The sequence below is a fragment of the Lissotriton helveticus genome, chromosome 1_1 (assembly GCF_964261635.1).
Source record: "Lissotriton helveticus chromosome 1_1, aLisHel1.1, whole genome shotgun sequence".
Classification (NCBI taxonomy): domain Eukaryota; kingdom Metazoa; phylum Chordata; class Amphibia; order Caudata; family Salamandridae; genus Lissotriton; species Lissotriton helveticus.
Window position 1 is genome coordinate 2,137,060,688 of NC_136057.1, and position 27,803 is coordinate 2,137,088,490.

The 27,803-nt window shown below is 48.1% G+C and overlaps 1 protein-coding gene across 7 annotated transcripts in view; it reads left to right on the top strand.

The window, feature by feature from the left end:
- Window positions 1-27,803, top strand: part of BRDT (bromodomain testis associated) — a 2,808,714-nt gene that overhangs the window by 2,266,609 nt on the left and 514,302 nt on the right. The window lies entirely within an intron of this gene.

The window sequence follows — 27,803 nt, forward strand, 5'->3', positions numbered from 1 at the left end:
TAGTGGTTGGGGTTTGCTTCTTTGTTGTGCTTTGTGGTTTTTAAGCAAGGTTTGTTTGTAACAGCCTCGTCAATAGTCCCATCGTTATTAAAATGCGTCAGTAGGTATTTCGACCATACTTCTTCAGTTATGTGCGAGTTTTGACCAGGGAGGTCAGGATTCTGTATTCTTTTAACCATTTGCCAGAATCTGGAGCTGTTCTTCTGCTTCCCCTCGTAAACTAGCTTCGCCCATAGTTCTTCGTTACTTCGCTTCTGGTTGCCCCATTTTGTCCGTTTCAACTTTGTTTTAGCTTCCCGTAGGGCAGTTTGCAAGCTGTAATTTGTTGGATCCTTTCGCAACTGTCTCAGTAATTGATTTACTCATCTTTTTTGTAGTTTCGTTTCTGGACATGATTGATTCCCACGAAGGGGCGTCTGATGATGACGTGGATTGCTGGGAACCTTTTTTACCATTTTCTCCCTAATGGTTTTGATGAAGATGTCCCAGACATCCGATGCCTTGGATGCATAGCTGGTAGCTTGGGAGAAGAGGTTTTTCGCCATGGAGCTAATTGAATCAATGTTCCTGGCGTTACACCGAAGCCGTCTTAAATTTGGGACAGTATCTGTGTCGAAGCCTATAAAGGTTTCGGTTTCCAGGTGGGAAGTAGTTTTTATTATGGCCTCTTGTGGCAGGGGATCACTGAGGTCGCTAGTACCTATTCTAAAGGACTTTACCCGACAAAGCCTGTTTAGAGATGTGAACATATAGTCAAGATGGGAGGGTTGTTTATTCGCGTGAAAGGTGGCAACTGGTGGATCATCGTCAGGGTAGCGGTGGTTCAGGGCCCTTAAGTTAAGTTGTTCCAGATGTCGAAGTAGGATTTTTGAGTGCTTCGTTGGGTTCTTGTTTTTTATATGGCCTTGTGTCGGCTCGCCCCATGCTGCGTTCAGGTCTTGGGTAAGGTCGCTAAGTTGCTCTTTATTAATTAGAAGCATATTGAAGTCGCCTGTCAAGATGAATGAATTAGACACGCTTTCTTCCATTATTTATTTCACCAGTTTGGCTAGGTCTTTCGCACCTTTTTGTTTGTCTTTGGGATCAAGTCAAGTCAAGTCAAAAACCACTTTATTCGATTTAGTTAAAAATCATAAAAGCATTCTACAATCACAATAGAAAAAAGGGGCATTACATATTCATGAAAATTACAAAGATCAATAGAACAATTAATATAATCACAATTTAAAAACAATTAAAAAGAGCATCAAGGGTAATTTGTATCTTCACAATTTTCAATAATAAAAGGAATAAATATTTGGCTAAAAATTTAAAAATACGAGAAACATTATCCATTTCATCCTTTCATGCAAAACCCTTATGTTACATTTTAAGTCTTCTCCTCCTGATCCGAACCGCAGCAACAAGATAATTGGCCACGCTAAACATAGCCAAAGCAGAATCCAATAATTGGAGATACAGGAGGGCAGGTTTTGCCTGATGAAAGGCTTTATCTTTCAGTAAAGGAACCAGGTATTTCTGTCTGGGCTCAGTAAAAAAATGACAGAACAACATAAAGTGCAAATTATCTTGCGTTGAAAAATTATCGCAATTACAAACAGGGGCGTCCTCCTCCTTATACCATCCTTGATTATCACAAAGGACCGTATAAATCTGATTAAACCGAAGTTTCACCAGAAGCCACCTATGAAAAGGGATGTTCACAATAGTAAGATACGGTTGTATAGTAAGGCAGGTACGGGTCAGAAAATGGGCTCTGACCATGGGTTTAGTCAATTGGCGTTCCTCCCTCTCCACATTTTTCAATTTGACAAAGTTGAGCTTGACCCAATCTAGATCAGATTTCCTTAGACCATGAGGGACCGAAAAAATATCGGGACGACCAAGGTCCAAGGAACACTTATGAATGTATGAGAGCCAAGCAATTTTTTTAGAATTATCCAAATTTAAACAGTCCACCAGTATTTTGTGATTCAAACCTAGATTGTTATTGGTCCAGGTCCTTATCCATAACAAAATAGGAGCCATTAAAAGGGTATCGGAAATATACCCTAGACCCAGTTCCTGGTGAACTGAAAACGTGGCTGCAGATTGGGGAAGCCCTAAAATAGATCGAAGAAACTTATTTTCTTCCCTTTGAATGGATTCGGCAGTCACATAGCCCCACAAACCTGAACCATACCTGGCTATTGCCGCAGATTTTGTCCTATACAAGTTTAGTAAAGCACCAGTTGGCTTCCCACCTAGTCTCCTAGAAAAACTTAAAATAGCATTAGCCAAGCTCCTAACTGCTTTGGTTTTAGCTATAATTTGGGGAGCCCAGCTGCCCTTGGTGTCAAAAATTACACCCAGGTAAGTAAAAATTTTGATATTAGTGATCACGTCACCATTGCAGTAGAACTGTTTAGAATTATTTTTGACAGCCCCAAAAGCCATGACGTGAGATTTGGAGTTGTTTATCACTAGGTCAAGTGAAGACATAAACTCATTAAAAGCATTTAAAAGTTTTTGCAAACCTAAATGGGTCCGAGCTATCAGAGCTGGGTCATCCGCGTACAGGAGGACAGGGATTCGAGTATCCCCTGCACGCGGAATATCCAAGGTAGCAGTTAAAAGAGTCTTTTCTAAAGAATTTATATAAAGAGTGAACAGCATGGGCGCAAGAATGCAGCCCTGCCGGACGCCCCTACTTGATTTGAACCACGCTGTGCGGTTACCTTCTTGGTCCATTCTAATAGAAGCTTTTAAATCCTTGTGTAGTTCAGCCAAGAAATATACAAGGGGAGGATCAAGTCCCAATTTTAACAACATGGTCCACAGCCGGGCTCTATTAACCAAATCAAAGGCCGTGGACAGGTCCATAAAAGCAACAAAAATTGACCCCTTTTTAGCAGTAGTGTATTTCGAAATTATCAAATGAAGATTTAAGCATTGGTCCTCTGTTCCTCTGCCTGCGCGAAACCCGTACTGGGCATCTGCTAGAATATTGTTGTCTAGGGACCAACTGTTAATTCTGGCTAGCAGAACTTTGCCCAAAATCTTCATGGAGGAATCCAATAAAAAAATTGGTCGAAAGCACTTGGGGTCACTTCTTTGGCCCTTTTTGAAAATGGGTACTATGATTGAACATGCCCAGGTTTTTGGCAAACCCCCCTCATGCACACAGTTAAAAACATTGGCTAAAATCTCAGCCCACAACTCAGGGTTAAGTTTATAAAAATCCAGAGGTACCCCATCTGGGCCCGGGGCTTTATTAGTAGCAGAGCCTAAAATTGCCAGCTCTACTTCTGCTTTACTGAAATTTAACTTAGTAGGGGAGGTTGGGGAGTGGGGTATTGCAAACGACTCGACTATATTGTTTGAGCCATATATATTAGAAAAATGATTAATCCAGTCTGCTTCAGGGATGTTTATTTCAAGATCCATATTATTTATTTGAGCAAATAGAGGATTATTAATTATGGCCCAAAATTTGGAACTTTGTTTAAGAGTTGTAGGATCCATTAAAGAATCCCAAGCTTCATCTTTAATGGCCTTTTTTCGTGATTTAATCGCCATTGCATAATCTTTTCTCAACTGTGCCACCAAAGACCTATCTCTAGGGGATTGTCTAAGGGCTTTCAAAAGAGCCGAGTGTGACTTCGAGCAAGTGCGATCAAACCACCTAAACACTGGTGCAGGACCCCTCCTTGGCTTGGCTGTGAGCTCTTTTTCTACTCTGGCACAAATCGCTTCGAAGGCACTAACAACATCCCCCCCCCCTCCTCTCTCCATCCCTACATTTCTCAATTTCGGCTGCCATATGTTGCTCAATTAGACCATGAAAGTCCTCTGGGCAGACTTTACACCATTTGAGGCGCCTTCCCTGATCTCTGCTCCTTACATCCCTTGCAGAGGAGGGCCTCAATTCCCCTTTGCATAAGCCAGAGTAGGCGTCCAAAACCAACAACACCGGATTGTGGTCACTGAACCCGCTTACAATTGCATTATAAAACAATACATAGCGTAGAAGCCCCGGGGACATGAAAAAGTAATCGATAATCGATTCACTCCCCCTTGCGATATACGTGACCACACGATTTGTTGGATCTGAGAATCCTGGTTCATATAAATCATGAGATGATAACAGATTTTCCATTGCCACACCCTTAGGGCTGTGTTCAAAATGTGGCAACGATGTGTAATCTGGGCCGGTATCATCTACGATGTGGCAGTGAGACTCACACAGGTGAACATTAAAATCACCCATCATAATTAGCTGAACAAAAGTGGTTTGTTTTGACATGTAATTTGTTAAAAAGGCCGATAAACCTTCTAAAACAAAATTAGGGCCCCCCCCTGCATGGAGTTATAACAATTTATAAACACAATCTTGTTCTTGTCTTCCAAATTAATTTCCACCAACTGAAAGAAGTGAGAGGAACTAGGGACTTCTTTAACTGTCCCTGCTATTTTAATTGAAACAAGAAATAGCAGACCCCCTCTATCCCTTCCCGCCGTGGAGCTCTGGGCATTAACAGAGAATGAAATATAACCATCTACCCAGAAACCCTTATCTTTTGACCAGGTTTCTTGTAGGGCAACTATATCATGTTCCTTCAATTGTTGTAGCCAAATCGGGTCATCCTGTTTTGCCCGTAAACCCGCAATGTTCCATGATAATAACCTGATATGCCCCCTGCTCGATTCTAATGGGTCATTTATGGCAGTTTTAACCATGACTTCTGACGGGTTAACCTCTGCATAACCTTGGCATGGGACAGTCAGGTTTTCATACTCAGGCTCTAGTCATTCAGTATCTATTCTATCGGTTAGGGCCGTGTACCTATTTGACAGAAATAAATCATTTGGGGGAATATTCCTTACAGAATTAACTGAGCCACTGCCCTTACAAGGCTTTGTCACCCAATCATTAGCAAACATAGGTGAAATAAGTTTGTCCTCCACCCAAGTATTTTCAGTAAAATGTGACTTGTTATTCTCCGCAGTACCTGGTCTATGGACTCGGGGATAAAAAAAGCCAAGAGGCATCGCCCGAACACCCTTACCTACAGGGTCCACAGGGGAGTCATCCCAGAAGAGGCGGGTGGCGACATTTCTAGATTTAAAATTGACAATGACACAATCACCCACTACCTCTTTCTTGCTTGTGCCCACCCAGTTGACCCTTCTGCTTGTCACAATATTGTCTGCGATGTTACTTTCTCCCGTGCAGTTGGCATTACACCATTTTTTAACGTGCTTAAGAAGAGTGTCATGATGTTCCACCTCCCCATCTTCAAGTTTAGGCACGTTAACCAAAATTGCAACAAAAGGTGTTGCGTCCGGGGGTAGATTTAATGGAGGTGTTCTTCTTGCCACAGCCCCCAGCTGACCTCTAGACCTTACAGAGGTATTTACACTAGGAGCAGCCATCGTCGTGGGAATATATATCCCATTGTCCACTTTCCCTTTATTTTGAACAGGATTATCGGTGGTCACTATAGAGTTAACAGCTGACCTCATTGTGGATGGACCCCCAACCTTAGGGGCAGAAACCTGCTCAACTGTAGGACATGGCGCCATAGGTATAAGGGAAGAGGTGGCCCGAGTATTAAGGGCATCATTGATGCGCTCACATTTTGCCATAAGATTCTTAACACAATCCCTCAGTGTCTCAGTGATGTCAGAGGCAATCTGGATTAAAGCGGTTTCCAGTCTATCTGTAAACAGTTTTTCCAACAGGGCCGAAATACCCTCCTCAGTAACATAAATTGGCTGTAGCGGCCCCTCCTGGTTTGATGCAGTCCTTCCTACATCCCCCGGGGTCATAGGGAATGATGGTATCACTGTTTCAGGCAAAACCGGGAAAGGAAGAACTGTGGAGGATTGTGGCAGGGTGGTTCTACAGGGCTCAATAATAACCCTAGGCTCCAACGGGATACAATTTATAACAGTGGCATTGGATGTGTTGACAGCCCCAGGGCTGGTAGCAAGACCCAACTCGCGCTCTGACTCTGCAATCTGCGTCGATAGCTCCCCCACCTTTGTAGTCAAGTACGTAATAATGCTAGTTGTGTACTTAGGCACCTTAGCGTTTGCTTCACCTGCCGCCGCTGTAGCCAGTTTGCGCTTACCCATGATGAAAGGGATGTGGCCCGATCCGTCCCTGATCGTCCTTGGACGGCCTTAGACGGCCCGCCCTCTGCCCGGGCTCCGCCCGGTGTCGCCCGCGCGCGTCCCGCGACGCGGAGGGATAGGCTGGGCTTTGTAGCGCCTCCGGGCGCGAACACAGCGGGACACAGGAAGTACATGCAAAGCCCGCTGGGAGCTGTAGTCTCAAGCCGCTCCTGGATGGATGATGGCGGCGAGACCTACAGCGTTCCCAACCCAGGGGCAGGAGCTGCGTGCTGGCGTGCTGTCCGGTGAGTGAACCTGCTGCCGTTTGACCCCTCTTTGGGATGAATGTATGTATTAATTATAGTTACAGCTTGGGGTCGCTTCTTTAACCGAAGTGGGATCTTTGCCACCTGAATGACGCTTGGGGGAGGAATATGCAGGTCCATTGCCTCAATTTCGCCTATTGTCGATATTGATGCGAAAAGCATCAGTCCGCCTGATCTTCGGCCAAAGGTTGAGTTTTTGTTTGCCGGAATACAGCAGGACGTGAACCCTTGGAGCTCAAATGCCTTTTCTTCCCAAGTCTCTTGGAGCAGGATAAGGTCAAATGTAGTCAGGTATTCTAGAAATTCAGGATCATTTCTTTTGCTCGCCAAACCGTTGATGTTCCAGGAGCAAATTCTAATGTCCATATATCCTACTGATGGATTGGTGAGTTCTTTCCCTTTCTGTCAATTGTTGACAGTTGAACTTGCGAATGTGCGTTGAATTGAGTTCCAATTGTGAGCAGTTTTTCGTAACGAACAGCTGCTTAGCTTTTGATGTTGTTCAGAGTTGGGGTTTTTTAAGTCTCGGGGGCACGGCCCGGGCGAGCTGCTTCTCGCTCCTTTTAATATTGAGGTAGTACTTTTTTGTACTAGAGGTCTGGCTAGAGGAAGAAAAGGAGTAGGGTAGCGAGGTCTTTCTTCGAGTCTCAGCTCTATCCCCCATTGCTGAAACATCGCTATTTCTTCCATGATTTTATGTGCTGTCTCAAGTGAGTGCCAAGTTGCTTTTGTGATGTCTGGGCGATGAGGTTCGGTGTTTGACTGGAACTCTATTTCCAAGAGATCAGATGAACTGATGTTTGATAAATTTGTTAGTGAGTGCATGAGCCTTAGTATGTTTCCCCTATTCAGTATATCACTTCTGCCGCGGGATGTGTATTCTGGAATGAAAAGGATTGATGTTTGACTGTTCAAAAACGGTGGTTTGGTTGGATCCGGCGGTGGTCTCTTGTCACCCTGTTGAATAGGTTGAAAAGGGTTGCTTGGGCCTGCTGTGACTGAGGCATTTAACTGCTCGCATTGATTGGTGGCTATCTGCAGGTTCCGGGTGATGCTAGTCGGTATAGGTGTCAAATTTAGAGAGGACTCTGTATTGAAAGCCGTGGCGGTGTCCACTCTTCCTCTTGTTGGAGCAAGCTCAGAAGGTGTTGGTTCGATGTTAATAGAGTTTTGTGCCGCCTGAGTTTTTCTGAATTGTAAAATTTTCTGCTTAAGCTTTTTTTTGTGCAGGTTTCTTAGTAACGATAATTGTCAATTTTGAATGTACTGATGGGGATGCTGATGATGCGGTTTCGGAGGCCTTATACTGAGGAGATTGTACTTCATCGGCTGTCGGAGACCCACTGACAGTTGCTGCTAGAGGAGAGGAGTTAGAATATATTTCTATCTTCTTACTTGAGCTTCTTGGGGCCCGATTCCTTCCTTTCCTTTTGTTCTTTCTCTGAGTCTTAGAAGATTCCTGAGCGTTTGTTGAGAAAGATGCGACTGTAGTCGCAGACGTGGTGGTTAGCTCAGTTGCCAATGGTCTGGATGTTAATGTTTCGGTTGAGGATACAATGATATCTTACCTCTGCTCGATTGGGTGCTCGGTCAATAAGCTCGTTGGTGTCATTGGGACATCTGGGGGTGGGTCGGAAGTTTGCGAGGTTTGGATTGGTAGAACTGCTGATTTTAGGTCACTTATCAGTGCCCCCAACATCGTAGGTAAGGATGATAGTTTGTCTAAAATTGGGTCACAAGGTAGTGGTTGTGATAGAGTTGGTTGGGCCGCAAGGACGGCATCTTGGCCCCTCCTTATGAGGCCATTTAGTTGCGAGATTTTCCAGTCAATTCCTGCGATTGAGTCAGCCATTGTCTGCAAAACACAGAGCTGTATGTCCATTTTTTGAGATTGGAAATCCAGGGCTGTAGCTGAGTGTTGCCGAGTGTTTAAGATTGTCACCCAAATTGATTCGGGAACAGTTTTTCCTGGGCTGTAACTTCTCTCGGGACTTGGTAAGGCGTCGGCAGTGGGCTTCCATTCAAATGGGTGACGGTTATAGGTAGCCACTAGTTCTTCCCACTCCTGTGCCGCTATAGAGGACATGTCATTGTCATTGTCATTGTCTGGAAGGTTCTTAGTGGGCAGGGAATCATTGTTCAGTAGTAAAGTGCCGCCCTGGGCGGCGCCTTGCACTGCAGGCTCATTGGTCGCCGTTGTTTGTTCAGTGATGCTACTGAAGTTTGACTGGTGTGACTTGGGTAGAGTCAATGGGGTGTTTAGCATTGGCGATAGTTTGGGACCGCTTTGTTGCTCTTCAATTGCTGATGATGGTTTTGCTCGAATGTCTCTAATTTCTTTTGTTGAGTTTGGAGAACTGCTAACTAATTGGGGCGGTGGTAGATCTTCCCTTTCATCCTCTTTGTGTATCAAAGCCTTGATTTCCATTGTCGCGTCTTGTTTACCGAAGTGATGGGGGCTGATCTTGCTAGGGTGGATCTCACCCTGCTGTACTGGATCTGGGTCTGCCACTATATCTGGAGACTTGGCCTCAGTTGGTATGCTCCAGTCTTTTTTGGAGGCTTTACTGGCAGACGCCAGTTCCCAAGTATTGGAGTTGGTTAATTCGTGTTCTACCTGGAGGGTGGATGCTGCCGCTCTTCTTGCTTTAGGCGAAGTTGGTGTAGGGATGACAGTCGCTACCTCAGTAGTGGGTGGGCGCAAAATTTCCCCTGGGCTGGGTAAGCCTACTTGGCTGGAGTCGTGCTCGACTCTTAAAAGCGGAGATTGAAGACCTCTAATGTTCCCAGTCATAGAGAATATAGCTGTTCCTGGGTCTTTAAGAAAGGAGTTCTTTGTATAAAACTTGGGTTGATGTGAACATATCCTTTTCTTTGCTGGCGTTCCGTCGATCGTTACAAGATTGACTGGATCCGTTAATGCAAGTTTTTTTACTGGCGGTACTGGAGGTAGTACAGGCTGTACAAGTCTTTGTGACTGTTGTGGTAGCTGGAGGGCAGTAATTAGGGAGGGTGAGGCAGCAAGGACCTTGACTTGTTCGTTTTTGTTTAGCGGTTGAGTTGTGGGTGAATTTGATGTTTCCATTACTGTAAGGGGTGAGGCCTCTGTATTATTTATGTTTTTGTTGCTTGTACTTGAACCGAGTTCCTTGGGATTATTTGAGTTTGTTGGAGATGTTGACTCAGGTTTCCCCAGTTTTCTTTTCCGCGATCTCAATGTAGAGTTGGGTTTTGGTTGTTGCCTGATCATGCAAGACCTCATTGCGCTCCCTTTTTTGTTTGGCCTTAGAGCGTTTTTATATTTCAATAGGCTAACAAGTTTGCTCTGGGGGCTATGTAGCAGGTTGATGGATCGGTGGGCAGGGGGAGTTGAGGCGTTTGCTTGGGCCCCTGCGGTCTTGGCTGTGCCACCACTACTGCGAGCAAACTGTGGTGGGACCTGTACCGCAGGCCATGACGCCCACGCCTCTCTCCTTGCCTCCTTCCTCCTTCCCCTTCTCCTTCACAGAGCACACGACCCCAGCTCCCCCCCTTGCTGCCCTGGTTACCGCTACGGGTGTGGTTCGCTTAAGGGGGCTCGGGGGAGGCTTGCAGTATGTACAAAGAGAAAACGGTGCTTTGGGGCTTGGGGCTTGGAGCTCGGCTCTTTGGGGGGCCCGGGGCCTGATGGATTCTTTCTCTGCGGCCCTGGGAGCAACAGCTTCAGTGCTAACGATGAGACTGCCTCACCTGGTTCTCTCTCTCTTCACACCGTGGCCCCCTGTGAGGCGACCCCCTGGCCCGGGGTGATGGAAGGTGATGCAAGGTGATTGCGGCGGTTCTGAGGTTCTGTGATTCTACTTTGGCTGCTTGACTTCCTTATGTTTCCTGCCGCAGCCACTGGTTGTCCCGGCTCCCGCTGGGCAGCTTGTTGCCGCCGCTGGTCCAGGCACAGGTGAGGCTGCTGAGAGAAGGCTGGCGGACAGGTTAAACGCTGAACACGGGCGGGCGGGCACCTCGGGTAGCCAAGACCCTCGGCTTCTGTGACTCAGCCGGCCCCTGCCCCCACCGTCCCAGTCAGCACGGCGGAGCAGGGCAAACCACCAGCGCCTCCGGCGCTCCTCGCTCCTGCTGGGCTGGGCTCGTCGGCGGGCGGGCGGGCTGGCTCTCTGTGACCTGCAAACTGTGAGCTGGAACTGCGGTGAATTAGACAGCGGGAAGCCGAGCGTTGAATCACACAGTCCGTCCGACGTGTGTAGGAAGGGGCAATGGTCTATGATCCAGCCATTCACTGAGTGCAGCGGGACTGGGGCTCAAGTGCTCTACCCCTTCGATTGCTTCCCGGATCCTAGGCAAGCACCGAGGCTGAAGCCAACTATGGGGAGCCGGAGCCGGGGAGGAGCGGGAGCAGGTGCCTGGCGGGAACGGGACTTGGGCCCGGGGCTCGGCTGCTCTACCGTTCAACCCCTATGCCCCTCTGCCCTCGGCCCTCTGTCGCTCACTAGCTCCCAGCTCCGTGACAGCGTCTCCCACCTTCCGTCCACCCGACCTCTCTGCCGCTGTGTGTTCCGCACGATCTGCAAAACCAGGACAGGATTCGAGCAGAAAAGGGAGTAAGCAAAAGCAAAGCAGGGTTGGGAAACTCGGTAGCAGGATCGTTTCAAGGACTCCAGGGCTACGGCAAAGTCCTTGGGCCTAGGCCAACGCCAGCAAACTTCCGCCTCTTGCTCCTTTCGTAGCCAAGGAAGGGGCGCCCCCACACGTCCAGCCAGCCACAAGCCGCAGACTCAGGCTCAACGGGACGTGGCTACCGCCGTGGCGGTACCGGGGGACACCGGCACGGTCAGTCCACACCCGCCCCTGCAGCATCTGCCTCTAAGCCTTCCTAGTCCGGCATTTCAGGCCCATTCCTCGCCAGTGGGGTACAGGGTCCGCCATCACCTCCCCCACTGGCGTACCATCACGTCGGACAGGTGGGTGCTGCAAACTGTCCGAAAAGGTTACCCCCTAGGGCCATCTAGCACGTTCCTGGGCTAGAAGTAGGACGTGGTTGCTATTCCCACTACTTTCTGGTACCCAAGAAGGGCAAAGGAGGCCTATGCCCTATCATGGACCTACGGAGCGTCAACGGCTTCCTCCGGAAGGAGAAGTTCAAGATGCTGACTTTGGCTTAGGTCCTGGCTGCTCTGGACCCAGAAGACTGGATGATAGCGTTGTACTTGCAGGACGCATATTTCCATATCCCCGTCCTGCCGGCCCACTGGCGTTACCTGCGGTTCACGGTAGGCCACGAGCACTTTCAGTTTACCATGCTCCCCTTCGGCCTTACCAGCGCCCCACAGGTGTTCACGAAAGTGATGGCAGTGGTTGCAGCTCATCTGCGCAGGTTAGGGGTTTCAGTCTTCCCCTATTTCGACGATTGGTTGTTGAAGGCGGGCTCGCCCCAAACAGTCGTCTCCCACCTCCAGACTACGGCCGACCTCCTGCACCAGCTGGGTTTCTCCATTAACGTGCCAAAGTCGCACCTGTGCCCCTCTCAGAAGCTCCTCTTCATTGGAGCGGTTCTGAACTCGGCGCAGTTTCGGGTTTATCCTCCCGAGCAGCAGGTTTGGGATATTCAGGCTCTGATTCCGGTCTTTCATCCTTTACCCCGGGTCTCGTCAGGTTGCCGCTGCGGCTCCTGGTGCTGATGGCCTCCTGCATCCTACTGGTGCATCATGCCAGGTGGCAGATGCGGGCTCTGCAGTGGGACCTGAAGTTTCAGTGGGCCCAGCATCAGGGCAACCTATCCGACCACGTCCTGATCTCTGAGGGCACTGCGAGACAGTTACAGTGGTGGCTCACGAACCGCAATTGGGTCAGTGGCAGATCTCTCTACCTTCCCCAACCGGAGCACGTAGTGTTGACTGATGCGTCCCTCCTGGGTTGGGGGGCCACATGGGAGAGAGGGAGATCAGAGGCCTGTGGTCTCCGACGGAGTCCCGGCTCCATATCAACCTTCTGGAGCTGCGGGCGATCCGGCTTGCACTGAAGGCGTTCCATCCCGCTGTCTGGGGAAGTGTAGTGCAGGTGTTCACGGACAACACCACCGCCATGTGGTACTGCAACAAACAGGGCGGGTGGGGTTGTGGACCCTTTGTCAGGAGGTTTTGCGCCTCTGGACATGGCTGGAACACCAGGGCGTCACCCTGGTCGTTCACCACCTGGCAGGTTCTCTGAACGCCAGGGCGGACAAACTCAGCCGCCGGTGCATGATGGATCACGAATGGTGTCTGAACTCGGTCGTGGAGCAAGGTCTCTTTCAGCGATGGGGAGAGCCTTGGTTAGATCTATTGGCCACCGAAGAGAACATGCAATGTCCTCACTTCTGTGCGTTGGAATTTCCAAGGCGGCACTCGCTCGGCGACGCTTTTCGTCACGAGTGGAACTGCGGTCTGTTGTACGCCTTTCCGCCTATACCACTTCTGCCCAGAGTGCTGAAGAAGATCCGGAGAGACCGGGCCCAAGTCATCCTTGTGGCTCCGGACTGGGCACAAAGATACTTGTATCCCGAGCTACTCAGCATGTCAGTCGATCCCCCGTTTCGTCTGCCTCTTCAAGAGAACCTTCTGTCGCAGCAGCAGGAGACGGTCCTCCACCCGAACCTGTCCAGTCTCCACCTACATGCGTGGAGATTGAGCGGCGGCAGTTGAGGCCATTTGACTTACCTCCTGGAGTCTGTGATGTGATTCTGGCAGCCAGGCGTTCCTCCACAAAGACGCCTGCAGGTGGAAGAAATTTGTGGCATGGTGCACAGCAAAGGCTGTGGATCCACTCTCTGTCCCCCTTTCAGAGGTTCTCCTCTTCCTTCTGTCTCTCGCCCAGCAGGGCTCTGCTCTGGGCACTCTTAAGGGCTACCTCTCGGCCATTTCTGCCTTCCTACGGCTTCCTGATCAGCCTTCGCTTTTCAAGTCCCCTGTTGTAAATAGATTCCTGAAAGGCATCACTCACAAGTTTCCACCTGTTCCCTTCGTGATGCCTCAGTGGGACTTGAGTCTTGTTCTGACATATCTGATGTGTGCTCCTTTTGAGCCACTTCATAACTGTCCTCTTCATCTTCTGACTCTTAACACTGCATTCCTGGTTGCCATCACCTCTGCCAGGAGAGTGAGTGAGCTCCAGGCTCCATCTTCTAAACCCCCTTTCCTCTCTGTCCATCTGGACAGAGTTGTTCTGAGGACTCGTCCTTCTTTCCTGCCCAAGGTAGTCACAGCCATTCACATTGGGCAGTCCATCACCTTCCTCACCTTCTTTCCGCCTCCGCATCCTTCGAAGGAGGAAGAGAGGCTCCACCGCCTGGACCCAAAACGTGCGCTCTCCTTCTACCTAGATCGCCCACGCCAGTTCCGAGTGGACGACCAGCTCTTTGTGGGTTACGTGGGCACGAAGAAGGGACGGGCGGTGCACAAACGAACCATCTCTCATTGTGTCGTGTTGTGCATCAAGGTCTGTTACTCTTTGGCTAGAAAGGAGCCTCCTGTTGGGCTGAGGGCCATTCCACTCGGGCCACGGCGACTGTAGGAGAGTAGGGTCTGCTTCCTATGGTCACCCCCACTTTTTGCTGTGATTCTCTGTTTTTTCGACTTTAGTGTGGCTGTGGGCCTGCTTATCAGACCCACAGCCCAGCTGTTATCTCTCTAAATTGATACCATGTACTTTAGGTACATACCAGATTGGTTACTGGGTCACTCTTGTGAGCCCCTGTATAGTGTACCATAGGTACCCAGGGCATTGGTGTACCCTAGGCCTACCAGGGGCTGCAGCATGTATTGTGCCACCCCTGGTTTGCCTTCCAAACTGACACCACCGGTCTGTTCACACATCCAGGGTAAGGTGGTGTAATCACCCCTTACCTAGATATAGTATACCTATATCTACCTTTTATATATAGACACATATACACCTATAAGCCACTCCTATGGTAGGCCTCGACAATCCTGGAGGCAGAGTGCATGGTTTTATGTGAGAGGGTGCCCTAGCATGAGCTGAGCCCCTCTTCAGCTTTCGGAACCATCTCCTTATAGCTGTTCTATGATATAGCCATACCATATACTCTTAAGTGCATTATAATCCTCGCGGTTAATGCTAACTTTGGTTTGGCTTTATCAAAACATGTCGTGTAAGGTGTCAACAAATTGGAATACTACCCCCCCCCCCCCGCCAATTCTGGCGGCAGGGGTAGCATTCCACCCTTCTAGAGGGAAAAGACGTAGCTTACTGCTTTACCCGGTTAAAGTTAAACATAGCCTCAGCTTCACAAAATGGATGCTGCTGCCGCAGGCACGAGTCTGACCTCTTGTTGCTGGGGGAAACACCAGCAAGGGCGGCCTGGACAATAGGTTTCCTGTCCAGGGAGGTGCCAGCACCTCCCCAGACAAGGGTTTTGTGTATTGGGGCAAGGAGGGCTGCATTCAGTGAATGCATCTAGACACTGCCTGGGGCACACAAGGTGCTCCATGCAGAGCACGGTTCAAACCGGTTGCTGGGGGACTCCAGCCCCAGCTCTGGCGAGAAACAGGACAAAGGGAAAGGGGTGTAACCACCCCCTTCTCAGGTCCACCCATACGAGGGGCCTAGTCAGGTAATCCAGCCCTCTTTCTTAGTGCAAGTATAGGAGCTGTGTCCCCAGGACTTTAGATTATCCCGGACGAATCTTTGAAAGACATATCTTGGTCCTTCGACATTCCATTCTGACTGGAAGACTGAAGACATCTCCCTTGTGGTCAAGGAGTGACCACCCTGTGCAAACAGGCACCCACAGCATCTTTGCCGGTCTGCAATTTCAAGGCTCCCGTCGGAACCCGAAGACTCTGCGACACAAGAACTGGACTTCCAGACTTCTCTGACCCCGACCCACATCCACAGCAAAGCTGAGACCCGTCGCGGACACGAGAGACGTGGGGCCGGACATCTTGGACATCCTGCATTTTGCTACATGCACTCCTTTCCTGAAGCCTCAGTAAGTTGTGCATTGGGGTACGAGAAGCCCCAGCCCCGAGCATCATTTGCACCGAAGCTCAGGCCCCCACACTCCGCGAGTGTCTCGTGGGCCCCGCCTTTGTATTTGAGCTCGACGCGTTTTCCCGGTTCCTTGCCCGTTGGCTAGTGATCCCCATGAAGAAGCCATTTTAAATTTACTTTGCTTTCCTGGTTGCTCCAGGATTGCTCCAGCTGCCCTGAAAAGGAGAAGCGCCACAGACCTTGCTGGTCTGCAACAGAGCCCATCTCGACATGCTGCGGGGTTGTGGTTGCCAAGGCTTGTTGGGTCCAATCCGTATACCGACACCGATGTTCTCTAGATCAATCATGGGACAGCTCGAATCCAGCGCCTGGTCATCGTCGATACCTCCTGGACCTCGTGGCTGAAGATACAAACTCACCTTCTTCACCTTAAAGCACCCGACATCGCCTGGTTCCTTCCTGGTCACTGTCTAGTGACCCAGACTCTGTTCCCTCTGCTTTCAGGTTCTTCACATCACCGATCCACCCTTGGATCCACCCGGACACTTTTCCTCTGGTCGCCTGCAGCACTTCTTTGCAGCTCTCCATAGAAAACGACGACGAAAACCGACACGAAAAGACACCTATGCACCCGGCTTCCCTGGGTGAAGTAACACGAGTACTCCGGTGCTCCCGTGGGTCTTGACTCTCGAAGTGTCCTAGTTTAAAAGGGTTCCATCCTAGTCCATCCGGAAGTGTCCTTAAATTGCATATTTGTAACTTCTTTGTTTCCCATAGAAAGTCATTGGTAACTCGCCACTGTGTTTAGACACTGCACGCGTCTCCCGTGGGCCTCCTACTTCCTAACCTTTGGTTGTTTAGTGTAGCCCCAGCGATTCCATTGGCCCCAGGCCTGCTTTCTAACTCTCACGAGGTATTTATACCACTTTCTTAGTATATGGTTTGTGAGGCCCCCAGGGCATAACGTATACTGTGCAACTTATCATATATTAACTTTGTGACTTGTATTGTATTTTGACCTCTGACCTCATAAAGAGTGCAGAGGGGTTGTGTTTAGATTAAATACATATATATTTGATAGATACCTTGTGTGTTGTCCTTTCATTTGGTATTCAAGGGATTATATATGGTAAAACAACTTGTTTAACTCGCCTACTGAAGTCTTAGCCTGAAGACTGCTGCTTCATGCTACGACTAGGATAGCTTTCTATAAGGTTGACTTTACAACCACCATCAATAAGGGTTGATTAGACTGGTGCAAGGTGCCCAATAGAACTAGTGGACATCATATGCCAGGCTAACTTCTCACAGCGACTACAACTGCCCTGGGTCAGGGACTCGCTGCACACGTTTGCTAGACACTACTGCCTGGACAGCCAAGTCCGGAGAGATGGCTTTTTCTGCCGTTCCGTTCTCCAGGACTTTCTGGTGTGATCTTAGTTCGCAGACCCACCACGGGGTTGGTATTGCTGGGGTATCTATTCTAAGGTAAGGAATCTAACACTAACCTGTTTCTTTCAGATGCACAAGTTACTTACTTTCGGTAACGATATATCTGTAAGAAACAGTAGTTAGTGTTAGATTCCTTACCACTCCACCCATCCTCCCCGTTTTGCGAACTGATATCTAGGGTTAAGGTATTTCCCTTTGAGGGCCCTAGTTTCATGGCACCAGTGTTGATCTCTGGCATGGCTCTGCATTCCTGGCGCGGAAAGCTATGTACAAGAACTGACGTCAGCGCGAGAGGGCGGCGTCTAAGTACTCCGACGTCATCCCGGCGAACACCACGCCGACGACGGACGCGGAGCCGCAGATGACGCCTACCGACGAGCAGGGGTACTGCTACGCAAAACTTTACGGATCCAGTCTGACGCCTGGGGATATTCTAAGGTAAGGAATCTAAAGCGAACTACTGTATCTTAGATATATCGTTACCGAAGGTAAGTAACTTGTGCATTTGGTCTCTGAATGAAAGGCAATGCATTGCCCTTGCTTTGCAAAAAAATTCCTCTTTTATTTGGAAATCGTGCACACAGGCTAGGATGTCTGCTGGAGGGGCCTTGTCTGAGCGGAGAGCCTCAACTCTGTGCTCTATCCAATTCGAGCTTAGTGTCCTGAGGGTTACCGAGAATGTGATTGAAGAGGTCTCTGACATACCCAAAGAGATCGTATACCGCTACCTTCGACGCCACTCCTCGAATCCGCCCGGGTACGATTCTCAAGATCCTCCACATGTGCTTGTAAATCGATATGTTGTTCTCGGAGACGAATGATCTCTTGTCTCATGGCCTCTGACTCTTCCTCCCGGTTATCCCCTTTGTCTTCCAACACTGCGACTCCGTGTCTCCGTGTGTCTCCGTGTGTCTCCGTGTCTCCGTGTACGTCTGTGTCTCTTATGAACTCCCTCGTTTTTAATGTAAGGTACTTCTTGACGTTTTGGAGATCCTCCTTTAGTGTCAGAAAAAGGCCCTTCAGGAGAGCTTGGGTCACTGGCTTCTCCATCCTGCTAGACGCCGGGTCATGGGGTGCTTCTCTGGGGGAGGGCTGTTCAGCTGCACCACCGCCTATGACCAGCGAAAGCATGTCCGTGAGGGAGTGGTCTTTCTTCACCCGACTGGTGGTCATTGTAATACTCTTTCAACCACCCGTGCTACCTTGGGGTCTCACTCTCTTCCCTCTGTGTCGGGTCTTTGCTGCCTCAGAAACTTCTAGGTCTTCGGCCCCGTGGGAGGCCCGGTTCCTCGACTCCAATCTCCTCCCCTGTGGCTGTGAAATGGGGGACCGGCCAGCGAGGCCCCTGATCTCAGGTCCGTGTGCTTCTCTTCTATCACCCTTTTTAAACAACAGTGGCCCCTTATAAGCAAATGGAAAAGGTTAAATAAATATAGACACAATCGTTTCTATATTAGTGTGACATGTCCAGCGGGACAGAGGTCAAATATTTACTTTAGAGTAATTGTAACCAATTCATCAACAATTTACAAAGTTGGGCACAAGCCTGTACCCTACTCAACAAACACAAGAAGTGAATCACAAAGGGCTTTTAGGCAAAAGCTAACCGTTCTGTAAATATCACAATTATAATAGTAGAACAGTATTACAGACACCTTTACATGTTGAATGACACATAGTACATAGATGTATAAGGTGTGCACTTAAGGTCGACGGCGTTTCGATCCCACTACATAATTATGGGGATCATCATCAGGACATTTAGTAAATGCCTAAACAATAAAAGCCTCTTTTGCCTATTGTTTAGAAACGATTGTGTCTATATTTATTTAACCTTTTCTATTTGCTTGTAAGGGGCCACTGTTGTTTAAACAGAGTCTACTCCAAGGTCCCTTGCTGACTTGATTGGGTGACCTTGTTGCTCTTAAATATATCTCTTCTATCACCGCCGCATGTGCCGGTCACTCTTCTCGGGCGCGTTTCCCTCCAACTGTTGTGGCCTCCGTACTCGGGAGTGCGGCCGCTGCAACCTCAAGGGCCTCCCAATAATCTCTGTTGGGGCCGCTGTGGACGTGTCTGTCGGCTCGGTGGGTCAAGGCTTCCCCCATGGCAGAGGAACCGCGTTGCCCGGTCCTGATTTGTCTTGCATGCCTCGCTAGAAGCCCCCGTGGTCTTTCCGTGAGTCTATGATTAAATGTGCAGTATCTTCCGCCGCCCCCTGGGTACACCCATCTGGGCAAGTCTGTGTTCCTTTGGGCACCGCACTCAGTGCTCCAAGCTCCCCGGGCCCTGCGTGGCCTCCGCTACCTCAGTTCCTCTGTGCTGCTTGCACGCCTCGGGCTACAGCCGCCTAGGGACCCAGATGCGTTATGGCTCACCTAGGACTCCAGTGCGGCGTTGTCCCTTCAGGCCGCAGCGTCACTCATTCTCTGCAAGGCCCACGCCCCCCGATATGCCGCCCGTGCCCACGGCTGGGACCTGCTCTCTACTTCAGCAGTACTTCGTCTTCTGGCCCTGCTCTTGTTTGGGCTCTCTGGGTGTGACTCACTGGGCACGCCGTCAGTACCCCGTCATTCCATCCTCAGGACTCTTTATGTGGGTTTCCGGCACCCATCGTGCCCCACGGAGTGAAGCTCCGCAGCTGCTTCTACGGACCCCAGCCTGCTGCCGTCGCTCGTGGCGTCTCTCGCTTTTATTTCAGGTCCAGGCAGTGCCGGGGTTCATGCACTGGGGTCACGTTGTTTTCCTGGCATTTTGTGGTCTTCTGGACACCGTGCACAGTGCTTCAGATGCGACGGCGGGTGGGAGAGACAGCAAGAAGCGTTCGACCTCGCCCCCATCTTGGCTACAACCCTTCTTAATGATTATAAAGAGCAATACAGAAAGTCTGTGAGAGCCATCCCCATTATATACTACATCTGGGATGAGGGGATAAAGGTCATGAAGAACTCAGCACCTACTTCCACCACAAGATCAAGTAGATCAACGACCGCTTCGACACCCAAGACCCGCCCATCACTCCCGCAACCACCTCACAAGACAATGCCGCCCCTCAACAGACTTTTCTCAACAGGACCCTGCTCACCTCTAGCAACACACTCAAGACCTTCACTCCAGAGCCCCCTCGGACCCATGCCCGCACCACATCTTCCACAGAGCCGCCGTCACCACCGCCATCACCCCCGAACTATTCCGCACCTTCAACTACTCCATCAAGACCGCCACTGTCCCTCACGACTGGAAACACGCCGAGATCATCCCCTGTTGAAGAAACAGTCCGCCTACTCGACATACCTCAAGAACTTCAGACCCTCCTCCCACCCCCCCACCCCCCTTCCCAGGCAAGGTCATCAAACTCCCAACTGTCCGAGTTCATCAAAGCCAACCACATCCTGTACTCCTCTCAATCCGGATTCCAAAGCAACCACAGCCTGCGATAGTCTCTCACCGCAACCTAATAACGAGACTCCATAACGCCGGCATCCGCGGCAAAGCCCTTGACTGGATCCGTTCCTACCTCACTGGTAGAACTCAGTGAGTCAGACTTCCCCCATTCCTCTCAGAACCCACAGAGATCAGATTCGTAGGGCCTCAGGGCTCCTCCCTGAGCCCCACGCTTTTCAATATCTACATGGCCCGCTCGTAGCCATAGTCGGGATCCATAGACTCAACATTGTTTTCTATGCCGATGACACCGATCTCCCTCACCAGCGAGCCCACCAGCACCAGAAAAAACGTTCACAACTGGATGAAGACCGTCGCCACCTGAATGAGAGACAGCTGCCTTAAAGTCAACTCGGACAAGGCCACAGGCCTCATCTGGGGGCCCAACACCTCTGCCTGGGACGACTCCTGGTGGCCCACTGAGCTACGGCCCCCCGTGACACAACCACTAGCCACACTCAAAATGTCTGTATCATACTGGACTCCTCGCTCACCATGAACCACAAAATCAACGCTGTCATCTCATTAGGCTTCCACACACTTCGCCTGCTTCAGAAAACCTAGATGGATCCCATTTAGGTCAGGAAGAAATCGACTATGGCAATGCACTCTATGCAGGCACCACCCAGAAACTCCTCAGAAAACTTCAGAACTTGTAGAACGCCGCAGCCAGATTAGTCCTCACGATTCCCCCATGATATGTGTGTCTCCTGGAGACAAATAATATCTGGTTGTATCAAACGTATTTCGTGCATCACTTTCCTACGTTTTACCAAATTATTCAACCCACAAACATTAAAGGAACATATTCGAAAATTTGTACCAGCCATTTTTTTTTTTCCTTCACATAAAGCAGTAAATGATAGCCATCCCTTGAAACCAGAACCTTTCATTTCAATATGTCTCACATCTTGTCGGTCTTGAACTGAATTTTCCCCCATTTCTGCCCCCCTCCACCGTGCACCCTCCCCCCACCCAACACTCCCCACAGCACCCCCTCCCCCACCCCAGTGACCCTCCCCCAACAATGAGGCAATAGGGCCTATTGCCCCTTGATGTGTGTGAGAGTACCTCCAGTGGCTATGGAGATCCTAATCAAAAATAGAAACAGAAAACCCTGAGATTCCAAATATAGAATAGGATAGTCACATAATAATCAAGTCTATGTTATCTCAGGGTAATGAGTTCAGATATTCTTTGGCTGAGTCTTCCGTTGTAAAAAATCGATTTTGCCCTTTATAAATCGTTTTCAAAGTAGCAGGTTGCAAAAGAAACACTTGCACCTCTTTTGCCTGAAATGCAGGAATTAGTTGACGAAGTCGCCACCGGTTCTCGACAGTGGCATGACAATAATCAGGGCGGACGAAAAATTCCACCCCCAGACCTGATCTCTTTTTGTCTGGTCGTGCAAGATCGTAAAGTAGCTGTCTAGCCAAGAAATTGTTGAAGGAAATTAAGATAGCCCGTGGATATCGAGGGCTTTGGTTCGCTCGTGCTGGTTGTGACCGAAATGGGAAACGGTGAGCCCGTTGGATTTCTTGCACCCATTGCCACTCCTTAACTTCAGGAAATGCAGCATTAAATAAATCTATAACGAACTGGCGCACATCTTGGCCTTCACGTCCCTCGGGCACACCCAAAATGCGTAAATTATTACGCCGTAGCCTATTTTCTAAGTCGGTCAGCTTTGAATTAACATCGGACTTTTGAGCCTTAATTTCCTTAATATCACTTTGGTTTTGAACCATTTGATCTTCGAGTGTAGAGATGCGACCTTCTGCCTCAGTCATTCTGTCCGTAAAGTCGTTACAGGATTTTGCTAATCGGCGGACAGTATTCTGTAGCTTTTTACAGGCATTATGAGTTTTTTGATGGTCCGCTTTGGCCTCTGCACGTTGATCAGAAATGGCCTTCAATACTACATCCAATGCCTCCTGCGCCGTTGCACCCATATTATACACCGCCCCACCAGGTTGATCAGCATTGGGATTGTTCTCGATTAATGCCCATTCGGGAATTTCCATAGATCCAGAATGACCACCATTGTCGTTGACCTTATTGCCAGCGGTCAGGTCTGCCCAGTTTGCATTCCCTTGCTCGACGGCAGTAAGCTCGAGAGATAGTTTCCCAGTATTTTCGCCATCGTCCTCCAAGTCTCCCTCCTCTTCCTCCTCCTCTACCTCCTCTTCTATATCCTCCGAGGCGTAGGAGTGCTCTGAATGTTCAGATATTGAGTAGTATTCACTATCCTTGCTACCAATCAGATCCCCCTCTCCAGAGTCAGCTATATTTTCTGTGTTAGAAGTCAGTGTAGGGGTAGATATTAAAATGGTAGTATGAATGGAAGCAGGTTGTATGGGCCTAGGGGAGACCACCAAATCTGATAATGCCTCAGTCAAGGTAGTATCTACCAGATTCTCGATATTCTCAATATTCTCAGTATTCTCTTTGAGTTCTGTGCCTTCAATGCTCTCCTTTTGAGGCTTGGTCTTATTTTCTGTATCCAATGTGGCTGCTTTTGTCTCTGACTTTGCAAAAATATCGTTCTCAGGGTGAGCTAGTAAATCAACAGCGGGGGTCGCCAAGGCCGATACTACGGTCGTTATTTTTGATGTTGTCGTTTTGCCCTTGAGTTGAAACATTTGCGTGATCTTTGGAGTACCAGCTTGGGATCCATCAGCCTCTGTAACATTACTGGGGTCCTGCTTGCCTTTAGCTGCTAGTGCTGCACGTGTACCAATCTGCATCTCTCCAGTCGCTCTGGTTTTCCCGCCACGTGCGGTTTTTGGTGCCATGTTGGAGCCGTATTTAGATCTTTGCCTTTTATCACGGGGAGTCTATCTATCTTCTCTAAAAGGCAGTCTATGTAGCTATTGCTTTGCACAAATAGATGAAATGAAAATATAAGAAATGTACCTGGTGAATGTCTCTCTTACTTTATGTATGCTGCTACATGATGCACAGACGTCCAGGCACACATCAGCTTAAGTCAGCAGAGCTCCAACCCCCCTTCAGTTAACCACAGGTCCAGAGGTCCAGATACCGCAGGAAGAGGGTGAAAGTCAGTGTATCAAAATATTCCCTCGAGTATAGCCTACAAGCTCCACCAAACGCCGCTTGGGTTAAGTTCGTCAATTACTCCATTACTCCACATTTCCATTACTGCATTGCTGCAATACTCCGTCGTTCCGCAGCTCCGTATCTCCGTGGCTCCGTGGCTCAGTGACCCCGCCCGCAGCGTCAGCTCAGCTTAGCACACACCTTGGTTGGCGTGACTCCGCCTATGACTCCGCTCAAGCTCCAGCCCGGGCTCCGTCACCCCGATAAGCTTTCATCGAGACAGTAATTTTTAAGTTTTTTTACATTGCCGCCACTGCCGCCAGCTTCTTAAGGATGAAAAGCGCGAAGATTGTGCGCTTCAAACGCCGACACAGCCAAAAGCCGGTTTGCTTCTCCCAGCCGCAGTGGAGCTCTCACACTCGCGTCTGACCAGACGCCATCTTGCCTCCGCTTCTCTGTGGCTTCATGGGGGAATCGTAAAGTGTTGAACGAATTGGGATATACCGTTCTAGTTGTATCACAACAGTCTACTATGAACCGGGGGGTTGCTATTTTGGGGCGCCAATCAATTAGTGCAACCATAAGAGTTAGAGCGGATAATATGGGCCGCTGGGCAATTTGTGAATGTGTGATAGGGAATATCCCTGTGACAATATGTACTGTATATGGCTCAAACACTGATGACTCCGATATAGTTGACTTTTTGAATGTTGAATTAGCACTTTGGCACACCGCCGTGTTAGTAATGGGAGATTTCAACATCCATGGGGGTATAAATACCTGGGATCCAACATTTCAAGACTATAGGGGTCGGAAACCGAAGGTATTCAGGGGGGTAAAACAATTACTGCTGCAACATGGTTTGGTAGACTGTTGGCCACTTTCAAATCCACAAGATCCTGGTTATACTTTTTTTTCTTTCCCACATAAAAAATTTGTTCGGCTTGATTATATTTTTTCAACACGAGATTTGATAGTAGGCGCTTGGATGTCCTTAATGCCACGTATCACATCAGACCACGCACCCGTAGTGTTGAATATGTTAATACCTAGCATACCTCGCATGCAAAGATTGTTCACATTTAATAAAAAACTTTTGGTAGATACGCTGTATGTATCTCAAATGTTAGAATGGTCCCAACAGTTTTTCGATATTAATAGAGGATCCTCAACTAATGCGATGGTATGGGACTGCTTTAAAGCGGGGTTGCGTGGTGAGACATGCAGTTACGGCTGGGCAATGCAACGTAAGGAAAAGGAAGTAATGAAACAGTTACTGCAAGACCTGGCCAACGCAGAATGTGATTTGATAGATGATATAAGGAGAGGACAGGATTGCAGTAATACTCAAGAGAAGGTGGCGAAATGCAAAGCGAAAATCACGGGGGTCTGGAGTCAGAAAATTGCATCTCAATATAAATTGTATAAGGCCGAAAGGTATGAGTATGGTGAGATGGTGGGGAGGTGTCTCGCGCAAAGAATGCGACAACGACAGTCGATGCAATATATATCCTCTATTGAAAATAGACATGGTTTGAGGATAGAGACACCTGAAGGCATTATGAGAGTTTTCCAAGAATTCTACACCGAGCTTTACACTCAAGACAATGCCTCCCCAGAGTTAATAGAGCAGTTTGTTAATAGTTGCTATACGGGACATTGTGTGGAGGATATTCAAAGAGAGGGATTGGAAGCTCCAATCACGATGCTAGAACTCGAGACAGCTATTAAAAGTTTAGCTTGGGGCAAAGCCTCGGGCCCGGATAAACTGCCACTAGAGCTATATCTTAAATTGTTTCCAATCATTAAAAATTATATGTTAGAGACATTTAAAGCTGCCCAGTCAGGACATCCACCGCCATCATGGGACGACGCTACTATAGCGGTCTTCAAGAAAAAAGATAAGCCCTCATATCTGCCTGGTTCATATCGGCCTATATCGCTTATTTATGTTGATGTTAAAATCTATTCGAAAATTCTTGCAAACCGGCTGGTATGTGTGGTACCTGGAGTGGTGTCTAATCAACAGCATGGATTCCTACCTGGGCGGGACACAACTAATCATATTCGCCGAGTCATTACAGCCCTGGACTACGCCGAGACGACGCATAAGAATATAGGGTTAGTATTTTTAGACGCAGAAAAGGCGTTTGATCGCGTCTCATGGCCGTATCTATGGGCTGTAATGACTAAAGTGGGGTTTGGACCTCGATATCTGCAGGCCATCCAGGTTATGTATAGGCATCCAAGGGCACAGATTTCTATGTCAGGGCAACTTTCAGGGTATGTAAATATTAGTCGGGGTACACGCCAGGGGTGTCCCTGTTCACCACTCTTATTCGCCATATACATTGATCCACTGCTACAGTTGTTAACTACTTCACCGCATATACCATCTATGATGCTTCCGGGGGGCAGCGTGCGTGTGCTAGCATACGCAGACGACATTGCAGTTGTAACATCAGACCCGGAAGCTGCAGTCCTCGAGATCGAAGTTATAACTAAAGAGTTTGGTCGGGTAGCAGGGTATAAACTCAATATCTCAAAAACACAAATTGTATGCACGTCAGGACTATGCCCCAATGATAGTCGAGCGACCCTAGAAGCCAAGTACCTCGGTATTAAAATCAGACTATCCCTTCATGATCTGGTTATGGTCAATTGGACTGATACTATACGATCAATAAAACTACAACTAGAGAAACTTGAATGTTTGCATTTATCTATGGTGGGACGACGTAATGTGCTTAAAATGTCCATACTCCCTAAAGTACTGTATTTCTTCAGGTCTGTACCACTTGAGGTACCACCCCTAGAAGTGCGGAAACTCCAAACAACGGTTGAAAGATTTATTTGGGGATGGAAATCCCCACGTCGGGCATCTAAATTTATGACACTTCCTATGTTGAGGGGAGGCTGGGGCGTCCCAAACTTTGTATTATATTATTTGGCCTGTTTGCTACAGAATATTAAGTTTGCTGTAAATGGGAATGACCCACCTCAATTTGAGGACCCTGATATTTTTTATTTATTACTTGGCCCACAAGCACGATACGGATCGGTATTATATATAACTATCTACTCGAATTACATCAGGATGACCTTGTGTTGCAGGAGTCCAAATGGTCGATAAGGCTAGCTACTAGCTTTGTACCCTTACAAGATTCTATTAACACTGCGGCTGACATTATTCTATCGGCGAATTTACGTTCTCAGCACTACAAAACTGTATTTAATCTCTACCATACTCCTGCAAAAATGGCAAAGTGGGGCAATAGCTATAATGGGAAATGTTTTAGATGTCAAACTAACATGGCTGACATTGTTCATATATTTGCTGACTGCAGTGCGCTAAATTCATTTTTTGTATCCATTGTACAATTTCTCTCAAATGTTTTAAAAGCTGACGTCATAATCTCCAGGGAAATGATTATCTTTGGTCTATCAAGTGACCTGGATGTGTTCCTATCGTACCGCAAGTATAGATACTTGCTATTTATGGTGACGGCAGTTGCTCGCCTATGCATTGCCTCAATGTGGTTGAAACCGGAAGCTCCAACTTATGAGATGTGGAGAGCAAAATGTTATAATGTGTTCTACTTGGAATACAACCTATACTGTACTAAGTCAATTAAGAAAAAGCAAAGGGGGATCAAGGTGTGGCAGGCGATGATCGATCATATGGGGGCTGAGGAATGATGTTTGTGAGTATCAAGATCAATGAAGGCTTACATGGTAGCATAATACTAATATTGTTTTATATTTGATAATCTTTACTTATTGTATTGCTTTTCTTTTGTATAAACTGTCTAACTGTATTATGAATATGAAATGATATCGGTTTTGAACTGAACCAATAAAAAAAAAAAAAAAAAAACAGATTAGTCCTCAATGTAGTTCTCTCACAGCTCATGAAGCCTCCATTTCAGCCCATTTACAAGACAGATCTGAAATTTCTCACTTGTAAATTCGCTCTGTGGTTGGCTCTCATGTCTTCTAGAAGAGTTTGTGAAATTCAGACTTTTTACAATTCAGGAACCATTCCTATACTTCACTGACAATTATGTGCTTCTCAGAACAAATCCAAGGTTCATCTCCATTCCATCTCAATTATCCATTGTACTGCGCACTTCCTTCCCAAATTCTGAATCCCCTTTGGAAAAGTCTCTCCACACTTTGGACATTAAGTGTGGTATTAAATTTTATCTCTATTGCATCAAGCAATTCTGAAAGTCTGATAAATCTTGATTTCTTACGGACTCTCTCATAAAGGTACAGCAGTCACAAATGTTACAATCGCAAGATGGATTTCTGCCACTGTGAGAGGCTAGCCTGGTATATGATGTCCACTAATGTAAGAGGGCTCCTTACACCAGTCCAGACAAACCTTGTGGTGATTTAAGAGGTCCCAGACAACCTTAGAAAGATTCCAAGTGGTAGCTG